At 46.0% G+C, this 15,835-nt stretch overlaps 1 protein-coding gene across 1 annotated transcript in view; it reads left to right on the top strand.

The window, feature by feature from the left end:
* Positions 1–8,406: 8,406 nt before the first annotated feature.
* Positions 8,407–15,835, top strand: part of GPD2 (glycerol-3-phosphate dehydrogenase 2) — a 58,649-nt gene continuing 51,220 nt past the window's right edge. The window contains exon 1 of the mRNA XM_054829728.1: positions 8,407–8,746. The gene's annotated coding sequence lies outside the window, so the exon portion shown is untranslated. The remainder of the gene's footprint in view (positions 8,747–15,835) is intronic.

Below are 15,835 nucleotides of genomic sequence, written 5' to 3'. Positions count from 1 at the left end.
GAGCTCAGCAGCTCTTGCCGCCGCCTGCCTCCAGTGACTCCCCGGGGGAGGACGGGTTTCCGCGGAGCACGACCGGGCTCTGCTTTTTCTCTGGTTTTCACCTCCGTGTTCCTAGTCATACTTGTGAGCCGTTATTTCCAGGGGAAAAAAGCTTTTAAGAAACTTAGCAATGTCTGTATACATTTTTCCTCTAAAGGATAAAAAACTCCTAGAGAATTGTACGATATACCCATCATCCTCTACATTTGAAAGCTTTCAGACCAAGCCACAAAAAGTGTATTTTTGGTCCTTTTCATACTGGAAGGACTTTGCCAGTTAAGAGCTTAGAGGCTCAGAGGATGTGCTAATAGAGGAATCATCACGGCACAACATCGGCACTTACGTCTCTGTTCTGTCGGGTGATGTAGTGCTACGGAGCCCGGCATTTCAGCACAATGCAATACTGTGTAGTGATGAGGTATCAATAGAATGCCATTGCTTGCACTGTGATGTAATGATGCCATGTTCTAACATAAATTATGTACAGTCTCGACATTTAGTTTGTCTTGGACACACTCCCAAGAATGGCCACCCATGAGCCAAAGGGCTCAAGAAAAACCAACATCAACTGTTTTGCATCAAGAGAACACCCAGATGTACGTACGAGAAGAGCTGTGCCTCAGAATACCTCCCAACAGCATTAACGCCTACCACCAACCACCTCATGGACGGTAGTAAGCAGGTGTTTTCTTCTTCAACGAACAGTAATTTGACACTACAGATAGTGTTCCAATTTCCTGTCTGAACATAAATTAACATCAAAATCTAAACCTTCCTATCGAGCATCCTCTGCTCACGGGTCCTGCAGCTATTACCTAACTGTTCCCAACTGCACCTTCAGTTCATCAAGAGGGCAAATTTTTTCTGCGTGCGTAAGGCAGAAGCTGAGCAAAACCTGTGTTCTCAGTGAATCTAGAAAGAAAATCAAACCACGATTTGCCCACCAGCCAGCTGGATACCAGCCGACAGTACTTCCCAGTCACCGGGGCACAGGGCAATGCAGGCCAATAACAATGCCATTGCAGTTCCCTTCCCCTATGCTTAACTGCAACTTCTTAATTTCTACGGCAGAAAGTAACATAGTAAATACTCCAGTAATAACTATTATTTAGGTTATTGCTTACAATTGCATCAGTCAGCCTTGAAAAACTGTTTTCCCAGACAAGCATAGGACCAGAAATCCCAAAGCAGTTAGGCAAAAAATATTCATATAGAGAAGACTCAAATTCCCTATTTTAACCTCTCTGAAAGTTAGCCATGCTGAGGTAAATAGCAGTAGTTGACCAACTAGTTTCCCCCCTCCCCCTTTTATTCTCTCTCCCCTTTCATTGCTGGTGAGCGAGGCAGGGATGGCTGGCAGGGGGACGGATCCGGCAATGGCTGTGCCCATCCACGTGGGAGCCAGCAGCTCCGTAAGAGAGGAGTCCCTGGGCTGCTTCTCCTGGGCAGATCAGGTGATTAACAGAACCGGCTGTGTTTCCATGAAACTACTGCTCGTTAAGGAATCATTTTACAGAGGGTCACCCCAGTAACAAACTTTGCACTGTTAGCGAGCCCCTCTCCTTCCCAGAGCAGAAATGACACCCATTCTTGCACTTGTAGTTAATAATTTAGAGAACAGTTTCTTCCCGTGTTTTGCATCTGCTCAGAACATCTGTGGGTGTTGGCTGGCGTACCACAGAGAACTCTGCACCTTCAGAGTTTGGCACCTCACATGCCCCACTGGAGCTCAGGTGTTGCTCTAGAACATGCTCCCGAAACCCTTTTTCAAGCTGCCTGACACAGGCGCCTACTTGGCTTCCCCTTAAAAATGACAGTATGTAGGAAAGTGAACAAAGGAGAGAATCCAGACCTGTCATATTAGGAAACGGTGGTCCAGAGTCACAGAACTGGTGAAAATTTCATAGGACTGGTTCAGCTGATGAGGAATCTGCATCCTGCTCCAGTGACACAAGGAGTCCTTAGGAGTTCAGTGTCTTAACCATCACAATGGTTGGGAGAACGCTCCCTGCAAAACCTCCATGCGGAAAGGTGTGTTCTGTGTAAGGCTAGCAGAACAGTACAGGAACGTTCAGTGAAATTACTGTCCTAAACAAAATTTAAGTACAAATACTTCATAAAAATAACCATGTCTCTAGCTGTCATCCGTAAAACAGATAATTTTAGAAGTTCAGTAGATGGCTTGAATGGCATCAAGAATCCAGCTTCATATAACAAGGTTATAGCATCTAGGGAACTACTTCAGTGAGATTGCTTAACATGGATTTTTGTATGTTTCTATCCAATATCTGATGAAGGGGCAAGAGGGATTATCTTGTCAGAGACTCGGGACATCATCATCTCCTTTGGTTCAGTTAAAAAATCTTTCCGGCAGCTAAGGAGATGCCACAGACCTTCAGCAGAAACAAGGCAGGCAATACCTGTTACGGGAAGAGGGAAAGGATTTTCTTGGGCCTTTTTATCTCCCGGAAGGGGACAAATATATTTTTTTCCATTCCGGGTCACCTTTAAAGGGATGCTGATCTTGATGCTTCTGGCTAAGGCCTGCCACAGTGTCTTCCCAAGGGGCGCTGCTGCTGCAGAGCAGAGCCAAGGAGCTCCAGGTGCTGCTGCCAACGCTGCCCTGTACCTCTGAGGAGGATGCTGTAGCTCGGGGCACCTGTAGCCTCAGACATCAGCTGGTGCGGCTGCAGTAGGAACAAGGAAGGGATTGATAGATAGGCAGCGGTAAAATGGCTCAACTCAAGCTTAAAACTGCAGGGTTTTTTCTACCTGGGCTGGTGTAAGCAGGTATCAGCATTCCCCTCCTCACCAGCTGCTATGGACACATGTTCCCGTGTCACGCCATCCGATTGTGGCTGTGCAGCCACCTGCTTTAGAACTGGTGTGGCATCCCTGTACTGGTATATAAAAAAGAGAAAGTGCGATGCTACAAATGCACCGGTACCGTGTGCTCTGATTCACCTCTTCATGTGGAGCTGTATTAAATGGCGTTCTTGTTAGAAATAATGCCTAAGGAGTAATTGAGGCTGACCTGAAATATAGCATATCTCTTTGTAAAAGCCTGGTCACTGGTTTCTCATGTTTCACTGACACACACCTAATACTTAATATTAGCAGGAAAGCCCAGTCCGGACTTCTAACTGCTCCCCACAATAGGGAAGGATAACTGCCAGCCTTTCAAAAATGGCTTCTAAAAGCCTCTCCAGTAAAGGCTTCCAAAGCATGCTCTGGTCTCTGCTCCCAGAGTGCAGAAAATTTGTACCATCCCTGATGAGTTCTCCGCTGAGTGGAGTACACGCACATCAACTTGGTTTTAACAGGTCACGGAAAAAGCTGGGCATTTAAAAATATCCACCTACCCAAAAAGACAAATGAATACGTATTGCGCAGCCTTCAGCAAAGATTGTTGAAACAAAACAAACAAAACAGTCATGGTAATCTTTTAGGTAAGACTTATAATGTAGAACAACTTGTCAGTGCAGGTTAAAGTTTTAAGGCCTAGCAATTTTGACAGCGTCCCTTTGAGCACAGTGAGAGCGCAGGGACGAGCAGGACAGCAAAAGGTCACTTGGTCACACATATCTGCTGCCTCTCTTAAGTTTATCTCAAGACCCACTAGGCACGTCCCAATTAATTATTTAAATCTGCAGGGAAAAATATTTCTGTAGATGAAAAGGTATAATCTTAAATTCTGGGGAAGCTACAGGATGGCTAGCATGGTCAAAAATAGCGCTAAGAGGAAGCCAAGGCATGGTATGTGATCCACAGCCTTCAGACACCAGGAGAAGTCATTTACATCCAATAATGTTGATTTGTTTCAGCTATCGGCAAAGTGCAAATTTAGGGATTTTCCTACATCCCTTTGTTTTCAACTGAACAGTTCTGGATTACAAAAGGTCACCAAACCCATAGTGACAATGATATATGTGGTTATTTAAAATAACTTTTCCCAACACAACTATTGATTATGTTGCTAGTGATCTGCATGAGTTCCTTCTAAACCTGTGGACACCCCAAAACGTTTGTCCCGGATGCTGTTGTAATGGTCAGAAACGAAAGCCATCAGGCAAGCAATGCTAGTGAAATGGGCACTGTAAGAGAACGAGACTCAAATCCTGTGTTGCTTCATTATGTCCTGGAGTATTAGGCTAGGGCTTTCAAAGTGATTGGATACATCCTTGAACAGGTTTTCTCTGATTTTCCCCTAATCAAGCCAGTGGAGAAAATGTCTGGATGAAAAGCAGATACCTATATTCATTGGGGCTGATTTTGGTCTGTTATTGTATATACCGCACAAATTCCAAAAAGCCTTTTCCATTCCATTTTCTGCATATAATCTCTGTCTCTCTGGCACACATATTAAATGATTTTTTTCGTATTTCCTGCCAGCAAAAATCTTTAAGCAAAGGAAAAGTAATACACTTAACAGTCCAAGCAGTCTTGCTTTCTAGAAGATACTGTCTTTCTTTTCTCCCTCTCTACCAATGAAATTCATGTTCTCTGTTAGACCAAGCTCAGCTGTTTGCCCCAGAAAAATACGGATACTCCACATCGCTTCTTCCCACTGCTGGGCTCTCCCATAGTTAAGCCGCCTGTGCTACCATTGCAGGGAGAGGCATATTAATTATTATGTTTGTTCTGCAACAAATAATGTGACCTGTGCCCTTATTCTTTTAAAACTGCAATTTTTGCCTTTGTTTCTGTGACTCAACCCTGATGTGTTATCTTTATATAACAGCAAACAATAAGACATAATTACGATGATAACACATTACTTCCGTTTTAACAGAAAAATGAGCCACTTTCTCCTTTCAGACACACATACACACAAACACGGGATGTTTCTAGCTGTTGCAGTGTTTGAACACTAGCAATACAGCCTGGTTCAGCTGGTAAACAGAGTATCTGCTATGAAGCAATACAGTTGTATTTCAGCATGATACCTGATACCAGCAGCCAGAGATGGGAACGCTTTTAAATGTTTAATCATAGCCATGACTAAGTACTTTTATTTTCCAACAGAAGGACCTACCATGGATCCTGCTTGAAAAAAATCTCGGTAGAGAAATTCTGCTTCTGTTTGTGTCAGTTCGTTTCAACTCTTCTGCAATTATTATTACCCCTTGCTCCTCACAAAGACATTTTCCTGAAGACAGATTAGGAGAAAACATATTTGTGAACGTATGAACAGATTTTCTTCTTATGATACATAACTTTGGCATGCCATCAGGAAACGATGATAATCTTTTTCTCTATCTTCCCTTGCTAATGAAGAGAAACTGCCTCTGGGGTTAAGGAGAAAAGGTGAACTCTCCCTGAACACAATTTACACCTGCTGAGCACATGATTTCGGGCGTCTAAAATTCTTGTCTTGGCAGGTGTCCCAGGGACCAAGCACAGAGACTTAGGAGGTAGTATTTTCATCTAGATATTAAATAAAAAACAGACTCAAGAGGGATGAATTTTTTGATACTTTAAGGCATCTCATTTTTTTGCTTAACCTTGTAAAAATCTTTCACTATTCAAACTTGTGAAGACCAACCAGTAACTAAGATAAAACTGCAGCTGAAAAGTCACAAAGATAAAACCACAGCTGTAGTTGAAAAGCTAATCCAGGGAGGAAAGAACAGCCAACAGGAGCTGCACCATGAATGTGTGGAGAACCTCTTCTGGAAAGGGTCTTTGCTAGGTAAATGTGATCCTTCTAAAAGTTTTCAGTCATCCTTGGATTTCCCTTTTATGAGAAGAGTAGTACAGAACTCTCATTTTCTACCCCCTGTAAGATTTTCCTGGTTGGCAGAGCTCCTGAGACACACAAGTGCTGGGGTGCGACGTACGCTCACCTGGAACCTGGACGTAGACACATTGCCCACTCACACACTGCCTTGTTTTGAATCAATCAAAAATGAACATGAATTGATAGTGACAACACAACCACACCTGGGTAGACAACAACCTCGAGGGGTGGGAGGATAGGATTTTTTCCCAGTTCTAACAAATTTATGGTGATGTTTTGAGTATTTGTTAGAGACAGATGAAACAGCAGCATTTAGTGCCGCGTTAGTACACATATATAGGGTAGGTATTCACATCTAGAACTTGTGTGTGGTGGATCACGCTGAAATTATTCACCACAAATTGCATTTGAATCCTGTTTTTTCTAGCCCATTATTCTTCCTCCTTTCTCATACTCTCTCTCCAAAATACCCCCCCCCCCAAACCATACTCTCAAAAAACAATGAATCCATTTCTGGGGCTTTTACTTTCATTTTCTGTTCTTTCTGTTCAGCTGACATATTCCTGTGGATTCTAAGCCTGAATGTCTCTGGAGTGTACTAATTCCAGCTGCCACTCGAGATCTTATTTCCTTTTAAGAGCACTACCATGTCTCCTAACGTGTCTGGGATAAACACTGCTTCCAGCATTGGTGGCCTGAATATCACTTACTTTGCAAAACTTCTGAAATCCAACCCTTGCAGTTGTTTACTGACTTTAAATGCCACCTAGAGAGCTGATAGCCATACATTACAATTGCAGCTTCCAATTTAGCTCATCTGGTTATATCTGACCCAAGAGGGAGGGATTAGGTTCCTACGGCCTCCTCAGAGGGACCTGTTGCTGACATTTAGCTCCCTGACAGGAGACTGGAGCGTGCCTGGAGGACACTGCGGGAGGGAGATGTGCCCCATCCTTCACGGCAGCAGCAGGTTGTTTTTCTGTGCCTGATAGAAAACACGTCTCATGCTGCCTGTAAAGCATGTTGACTAAGCAGTGAGCATGGAAGAGCAGCAATAAAAGCAGTTTCTGGGAGACAGCCAAGAAGCACGGTTAGGCACAGCTGATCCCCGCATGCCCAGAAAGCAGGGAACCACGGACAGTACGGTGTGTGTAGGGGTCCCGCATGTGTGACACCCACTGCATCAGGTGACGGATACAGGCAGTGTATGGGCAGAGACACTCGTGATGGGTTTATGGGTACAAACAGTCACAAGATCAGCTTCGGTCCAGCATGGAAAAGGAGATCCCAAACTTGTGGAACCACGACTGCAGTGCACTAAAAATGTAAATCTGCAGGGAAAAGCACAGCCAAAAGTTCAGCAATGAGTTTTGGAGGGGGAGGAAGATCCTGGCTTATTACTAATGCGTGTCTGGCTTTCTCACTGCAAGAGAAGCAACAGCCAGGAATCTCCAGATGATTCCCCAAAAAACATAGCCATGTTTGTCAGCTGTGTCCCTAGGAGCCTGGAGCGTGGGAACCGGGGTGAGAAACAAAGAGAAGCATTGGAGACCATGGCTCTTAGCAGCAGCTCTTCCAAGTCTTGTCACTTGGTATCACAGAACAGAAAGTAGTGAGAAGAATGAGGATACACAAAATGTCTCAAGGTATCACCCAGTCAGCAACTCTAAGACTTATACAGCAAGTGCCTAGGGAAGTTCAAGATCAGAAATCTGTTGTTTTGAAGAGGTACAGAATTGGAAAGCTTTCAATTCAGGAAGCCCTCAATAGAGAAAAACAAGCCTGCATACCCTGTGCTGCAAAACTCAAGTGAGATTCATCTTGTGCCAGCACTTGTGCTGCCAGTGTCCTCTCCGTGACAGTGCAAGTGTCACGCTGTGGTGGGCTCCGTTAGCTGTGCCGCAGAGGGGTACCTGTGCAGCCTGCCCGCAGGTGCAAAGTCTGGCTTCTATGAAGATTGGGATTAACCACTAAATGGTGCTTCTGCCAAATCTGGTAGAAATTGTGAGCTCAGCGGGGCTTCATGAGAAGTTCCAGTTGAAGTAAGAGAGCTGGCAGATGCAGTGTTGTTTTTCAACCGTGCCATACTGGAAGGGACAACTGAAGAAGAGAAGATGTGAATTTCTATACAGCCATTATGCACTGCATTTTTTTTTTTTTTCCAAAGGTGGACCCTCAGAGATTTAGTATTTTTCTGGTCTAGGATTTCCTCTGTGGATTGTGCAGGTTGTGGGTATTGGCTGTACTACAGATCAAGACGCACAATGGGAAGACCTTCTCTGCACTTTAACCCACTAGGCAAGCTGGGAAGGGCCTGTGCCAGATAACAGAATATAACAGATCTGTTTCCCATTTATCTGTAAGGAGAAAACCTCTCTGTGACCCAACAGTGAATCACCACCAGAATTCCTCAGAAACAAAGATGATAAAATTCAACTGAATACCAGTTCCCGGTTCAAGGGCAAGGGTAAACAACACCAAGATACCACAATTAACGTTCAAAGGAGCCTGGGCCGGCATTGCTGGCCGGCTTGGGCTGCGCGGCCGGCAGAGACGGCCGCGCAGCCCAAGCCGGAGGAGGGGCCGGGAAGAGCCGCGACGCCCCCAACTATAGACCGGGGTGAGGAGGCCGCGTCGTTCTCCTCAGCGCCGGAGCCGGGCACAGGCCGCAGCGGCGGGGCCTAGCACAGTTCCCCTTCCTGAGGAGAACCGGCCTGCCCTTAGGCCCGGCCGTGGCCTGCCGGCGGGGTGAGGCGGAGGATAGGGCGGGGAGACGCCGCTGGCGGTGGTTAAGGCGGAGCGGGGGGGGGGGGGGGGGGCAGGCTGCTGGAGAAGAAGCGAGGCGTGCCGCGGCTGGAGGAGGAGTGCAGGAAGCCGGCCGTCCTCCCTGCAACCCCGCTTACCGCCTCCTCCCGCCGGCCGGCGAGCAACGCGGAGAGGGACGCGGGCTCGCCCCGGGCTCCTGGAGTAAGTGGCTTTCGGTTATGGCGGGTGGTGATGGGGGGGGGGGGGGCGGGTAACAACGGAGGGGAGCGGTGAGGCTTCCAGGGCTTCGCACCTGGGCCCGGCTGCGGAGCGAGAGCGGTCCCCGCCTTGGGGGTGACTTTGCTGGGAGACCGGGCAGCGTGCTCTGCTCCGGCCAGGGCAGAGTGTCGGGGTGTGCTCGGCGCTGCACACCTCGGCGTCAGCTCTGAAGTCGCCTCTATTGTAAATCCGTAGTAAACGCATCACTGCTGTCTCTCTTCTTCTCCAGATCTTACTTTTGCAAAGTACAGTAAGTCTTGGCTCTACCAAGGGCTCCCAGCCCCCTCACCTCTCTCTTATTTAAGCTTTTGGATGGAAAGAGCGGCCCCAAATTGAGTGTGTGGCTGTTTTGTGGAAGTAGCGTCAAGTCCTTGGCAGCTGTCCTGTTTGTCTGTGTGTCGTCCCCCGCTCAGGGGCTGAGCTCCCCGTGAATGTCCCCCAAATGCAGATGCAGCCCCAGTGCCTGTCTCTGCTTTGGGGTAGCTGTTTGCACGTGTACGTATCTATATATGACAGATAGGGCTTTTCAGAACTCTTTCACTAGACTCTTTCTCTGATAGAGCTGGCAGAATACAGCACCTCTTATTATTAAAAAAATGTGAACGCTGGGCAAAGAATAGCATAGCTGTAGTTACACTGAACTTTGGAAAACGCAAACAGTTACTTCTCACTTGCATGAACACTTTCATAGGATCATTTCTGGGAGAGAGTCTATCAGTGCAACAGGTAAGTCCGAAACTTTTTTGAGTTCTTACCTCTTCTAACCAACCAGTTCAGTAAACATTTGTAAGCCCATTACTACAGGAAAAGATATACATGCGTGCGTGTGGAGACCTTGAGTTTAAACCGACCAGATTTACTACCCGCTGAGCTTACTCTACTATTTACTGTAAACTGGTAGTGAAGGTGCGTTGAAAGCGAGCTCCATTCCACTGGCTGCTGGGAAGCCGGGGCTCTCCCTTCTCCACACTGAAGTAGTTGCACTTTTGTCTGCCCCGCACCTTGCCACACTTCCTAACATCTCTTCACGCTGTAAGACGCCTTCGTGTCTGAGAGCAAGGCCTGGTGCAGCTGTGCCGAGCTTTCTGCGGGGGCACAGGCTCTGAGCGTGCGGCAGGAGCAAACACCCCTCCAGCCTTGCCAGGCAGTCAGTGCCCAGCTACACTGCTTCCTCTTGGAGACTTGGAGCACTGTGGACGTGTGAATCTGTTACCAGTAGACTCCTGCATTTGTCTTCCAGTGGTTCTCAGGCAGTGCTAGACTCCTCTGTATGCCTTGTTTTCATTGTCTGTGTTTGCAGTCTGCTTCTGCACTGAGCTCTCTTTGAACCGTGGCTGCTATTCTGCAGTGGGGCTTCCACCCAGAAAGTTTCCCTGCGTGAGGTTTGGTCAAGTGTAATTACACTGGCGTTGGCCTGAAGACTCTGAAGTCCCTTTGTAAGATAATCTTCTGGCCATGGATGAGAAGCAAGCTTGGAGAAGCAGCTGTTAGGAGTGTGGTGTATTTTTAGACCTTTTCTTTGTCTTACTTATTTGTAGATGTGGTTCCTCAGAAATGTTTAGTGATGAGCAGTGACTGGCGATCAGCTAGTAAAGACTCAATCTGATATTTCACGATCTTTAAGGGCTGATAGCCAAGGCAAAATGTGGCTCTTCTATAATAGCAGTAAGCAGAATAGTATTAATTAAAATGTTAGACATTTACCAATTTTATTTAGTCTGACTTAGGATGAAAGTTTTGAGTAGGCACATACGCACATGAAAAATGATACACCTTATATCTAATTTATAGTGTTACTTTGGTTGTACGTGTATACACTTTGTTTTGCTTAATTATGTGTGTGCGCATGTATGCATGCACAGGAGCACAGTCATAATAACTTTGTGAGCTAGGCCTTATTACATAATGTAATATTTTCTCTAGAGATCCATTTCTACCTGGTAATCTGTCACTGCTAGAAATTTAGGAAGCTGGATGGATGTGGTAGGTTCAAAGGCTCAAACCAGTTTGCCAAATGAAAGCTCAGACAGGTTCCTTCCTGCTACCTGCTTTGTCTCCACAGAAGTGTCTGCAAGCTCTGAGCAAACGTTTTAGAGAAATGCACTTTTTCCACAGTCGGTTTGCAATTGCTACTTTCTACTGTCACTTGTAAATATGTCGATGGCCTCAAAACAAGGGTTTGTGTTTGCAAACAGCTCTGTTAAGCACCAGCTTACTTTTATCATAGTGCTCGTTTACCTACCGGCAAGTAGGACTTAAAGAATTATTTTACCTTTTCTAACATATATGGGCCTATGCGGCACTCCATTTAAACGAGAGGACTGATAGTCTAGTTGTATGAATTGGTTAATCTCCCGTACATTGCTCGGCCTTCCGGTTGTAGTTTGAGCCTGCATTTCTCCAAGGATTGTTAGCTTTATCGTTGCGGGTGTGCCGCTGCAGCTGGTGTGAGCTCAGGGATGTGAGCAGGACCATGGAGTTCCACCCGCAGAAGGGTGGGGATGGCTGGGCGCGTGCCTGTCCTTGTTGGGCGCTCGCGGGAGAGCGGGAGACCTCTGAAAAGCTGAGTGAAAAGCAGGGTAGAAAGGGAAACTAACATGAAATAAAAATTAGAGGATGGAGAAGAAATTCTGAAGCAGATTGGACCAAGGTGGGAAGATCACCTTTTAAAGAAGGAAGGCCTCGTGCCTCACCTGCTTCACAGGTGCTTGAGGGTCCGGACTGGAGCTACTTGGGAGCAAACGATGCGGAGCACAGAGACCGTGGAGGCGGTGCTCTCAGCAGGAGCCACTTTGCTTTAGACATCCGCTGCAGCGGTGCCACAGCTCTTGCTAATGTAAATGTGGCCCATTTCTTCCAAAAATCATTACTTTAGAAAACAATTTTTATTCTGTAATGAACAAACAGTTTGTAATCAAAACTCTTTTGCGGTGTCATGGTATTGCTTTTAGAAACATTTCGTATCCCTCGATTACTTCCTTTGGGCCAGGTTCCCAAGCGAACGTGTAGCTCTGTCTCAAAGGAGTTTCCAGATGCCAGCTGAACTCGCCCTGAGTTGTGTCCTGACAAGGCGGATGCAGCCCAGGTTGTCATTTCTCTGCTGGCTGGGTACAAAGTCTTGGACTGTGCATTTTTTTTTTTTTGCTAAGCAAAGTGTTTCTCAAAGCAAGTGTTGATTTTGATTTCAAAATTATATTGAATGCGTGCCCCTCCTCCAGGATTAGATTTGCATGCACTATCAGGTCTCAATCTTTATTCCGGTATATAAAACTAGGCTACTTCCTTGACACACCTAAGTAATCACCTAGTTTGTAGTTATTTTTTGAGCAGGTACCTGTTTGTATATGCAGGTCTATGTCCAGTCTTGTAATAAGCAAACCACGTTGTTTTCTAATCCTTTCTCCTTTAGTGTTTGAGTAGGGGCAGGGGGAAGAAAACTGTGGATATAATTCAGTATTAGGACCACGCTGAATTGGTAGATTGTCTAATCAAATATGAGGGGAATGAAGAACATCAGAAAAAAGGGTGAACGGCTGTAAATCTAACAAGATCATTTTCTTGTATCTAACAAGAACATTTCTTTTTAATTACTGTAATTGTTTTATAGTATTTGCAAGTTTGCATTGTGTGTGTGGTGGGGTTTATGGCTGATACTAACCCTCACTAATACAGACAGCAAGAATGACTATTTGAACTATTTAAGCTAAAGACAGTGTTGGCACAAGAACAAAAAAGCATGGAAACCATCCCGCATAGATGTAGTCAGTAATCAGGCTGGAGATTAGGTTTCCCGCTCCTTGGCAGATTTTGAAGTCATATTTCAGTAGGACAGGAGGGAATTTAAATACTTTTATGATAAAACTTAATAAATATATTATGTTTGTACAGTGAGAAAGCTCAAAATAGTGGTGACCTCAGTGTTTCCTTGCATTCCTATTAGTTTTTAGGTACAGTGCTTGGGATTACAGCCATCCTTGTAAGTCTTGCCTCATTCTCCGAAACATACTGCTTTCTCTGGCAAGATTACTACTATCTGAAATCCCAGGAAAGATTTACAAATCAGACTTTCCCCCTCATTATCTGTAAGACTTTTTATTTTTTGGTAGGAGGGTAATGAAACAGAAGAAAAAAGTGGTTCAGTTAAAAATAGTGGAAAGAGAAGCCAAAAAAGTTTTTCCTTGTAGGATACAGCATAAAGCAATTGGGATATCACCTAATGCTGAGTGGGAAGATCTCGGTACCTGAGTACAAAAAGCAAATGAAGCAGTTTGAAGCAGTGGGGACCAAGAGAAGGGGTGAGGATAGTATGCCTGTTTCTTTGCTTTGGTTTTCCTTTCTTTTTTGTGCGTGACAAGTGTTGCAACTACTTTTGGGCATGATAGCTGAGCTAGTTGCCTGTACTGGAGTGTGGGAAGGATTTTCCCCATATGGTAAACCGCTGCTTTGCTTCCACTTATTAGTGCAGGGTGGCCCGTGGGGTTTTTGGGATTTAAGGTCTGTGTGCAGGAGCTTACAAATCTGTGGTGTAGTCTGTGGCTTAAAGGGACTTGTAACCCTGTCAGCTGTCTAGGTGTTGTGGGTTTATGTTTCTGTGCTTGGTTGGTGAGGTAGTTCTTGTATAATAACTTTTAATTAAAAGTGCCGTAACTTGTGTTTAAGAACCCAAAGTAACCATCAGAGGCTTTAGGAGGGGATCTGGAGGATGGACTCAGCCGTGGTGTTTCAGCCATGTTTTCTACCCACTGGAACTCTTTCTTGGTGTGTAGCTCCATTATAGATATGGCTTACAGTAATTACATGTGGAAGTCACGAGTGCGTGAGTCAGCAGCCCAGGCTTGTGCTGGTGAGGTAGATAACAAGCTTGGGTTGCCCTTCAAAGTGTGCTGCTTTGTTCTCTTGTTTGCTGTCATTGCTGGTTGGGTAGCAAGTAGTGCAGGGCAGCCCAGGAGATTAGACCCGTATCAGCTGAGAGATGCTTGAGGACTGTTAGGAGTGCTGCAGGGGAAGCAGCTTCAGCTTTCGTTGGTTTAAGCTTCTGAGATGCTTACTTTGGTTAGCATGGTCTGATGTCCTCTGTAATGTAGTATTAACCACTTCAGTCTTTTTAAAAAGCAAACAAGAAAAGCTTTAGGAAAGCTGGTAGATGGCCTTGTTAAGGGGGTGCTAATAGGATTGTTTTCTGGTTACATCCCCTTTTTCTTGTTATTTGGCTACTTCCTGCATTGGCACATGCATACACTGCCAGTAATGCGCTCTCAGAATAGTACAGCTTTACATGCTTAAGTTACCTGTAGGAGGAATCCAAACTGTGGCCGGTTTAACTGCTGTTCTGTGTGCCATCAGTGGCCACCTTCAAGCAGTCCTGTGAGAGGAATCAACAGCTGAATTCGAGGGAGCTGAGGATAGCAACTTCGCCAGAGACGGCACAAGAGTCTCAGCTCAGTCTGGAGGGATATCGGTCTGGGGCTCTCGTCATCCAAAACTTACCTGAGAAGCTTTTGGAAGGAATGAGAACGATTGAATTAGACAATGCTACTGTGCCAATGGCAAGTTATGCAAACTGTAGTGGTGATGATTATAAGTTTTCTATTTTTAAGTCTTCCATTGAGTGACTCACTTTATTAGATGTGTTCGTTTAAAATGGAATGTAAAGCACCCAGATTCCATGGTAATGGCCTCATAAAGCACTCAGATATACAACATAACAGATTGGATTTCTTCTCCTAATTTAACAGGTTTTGCGTCTCATACACCATGTCTGATGGCACATACAGGGCGTTACACACTCCTATTGCTAAGCTCCACAGTTTGTATCCATCTGTCTCTTCACTTTTGCTAAAGTAGTCATCTTTCTTTGATCTCTAACTCGCAACTCTGCATCTGAATTTTCCACCATTCCTCTTCCCTTCCTCTTCCTTCATTCCTCTCATTCTTTCCCCCTACTTTGGCTGTGTGCTGCTTAGATCCAGCCCAGTATCTTAACAATTAGAAAGTGGTTGAGTACAGTGGTGCTGGTTATTGCAGCCCTGTATTTCCAGCCACCTGCCCTCCTCAGGTGGGAGTGGGTTACACAACTCAAAATAAGATCCAGCCAACAGTCTTACAGCTACCTGGGCTGGGCATTACGGGAAATAAGGAAGGCAAGTCATTCCTACGATTCATATCAGGCTAATGAGAACTGCGAGCTGCAGATGTTTGTCGCGTGGGGCACGCTATTCAGAAGCATCCACTGAAGATGGGTGTTGAAATAACTTCTTTAAAAGACAGGATGTAAGTTGTGCTTTGTATGCTTTCTGGTTTTGAAATGGGGGGGTGAAAGGGAAGCAGAAGAATCCTGCCTTTAAGAACTGGAGGAAGGAGGGCCACGAAGATGATCTGAGGGCTGGAGCACCTCTGCTGTGGAGACAGGCTGAGAGAGTTGGGGTTGTTCAGCCTGGAGACGAGAAGGCTCCAGGGAGACCTTAGAGCCCCTTCCAGTCCCTGAAGGGGCTGCAGGAAAGCTGGAGAGGGGCTGGTGACAAGGGCAGGGAGTGACAGGACAAGGGGAATGGCCTGAAGCTGCAGGAGGGGAGATGGAGATGGGATGTGAGGCAGAAATCCTTCCCTGTGAGGGTGCTGAGGCCCTGGCACAGGGTGTCCAGAGAAGCTGTGGCTGCCCCTGGCTCCCTGGCAGTGTTGAAGGCCAGGTTGGATGGGGCTTTGGGCAAGCTGGGCTGGTGGAGGGTGTCCCTGCCCGTGGCAGGGGTGGCACTGGGTGGGCTGTGAGGTCCCTTCCAACCCAAACGAATCTGGGATTCTATGAAGTGTATTAATTGAGGAAGCAGAGCCCTAGCCCGTGATGCAGGAGGTCTCGGGTCTGTTAGCTCATGAGGTTCACCTGGGGATGTTGCCAGTCACCAGCCTGGACTCTGGAGCTCCCTATGGAGGTGCCTGCTGCACGCTTCTTTGCATCAAAGTAAGTGTGACTCTGGATCGCTGGTTAAGAAATGCACTGCAGGAGGGGGTGGTTCCCACTGTGATGACAGTTTGTAT

Source organism: Grus americana, chromosome 6 (genome assembly GCF_028858705.1).
Source record: "Grus americana isolate bGruAme1 chromosome 6, bGruAme1.mat, whole genome shotgun sequence".
In the NCBI taxonomy this organism is placed as follows: domain Eukaryota; kingdom Metazoa; phylum Chordata; class Aves; order Gruiformes; family Gruidae; genus Grus; species Grus americana.
The sequence above is the reverse complement of the archived record's forward strand: the minus strand, read 5'-3'. Positions and strand labels throughout refer to the sequence as shown.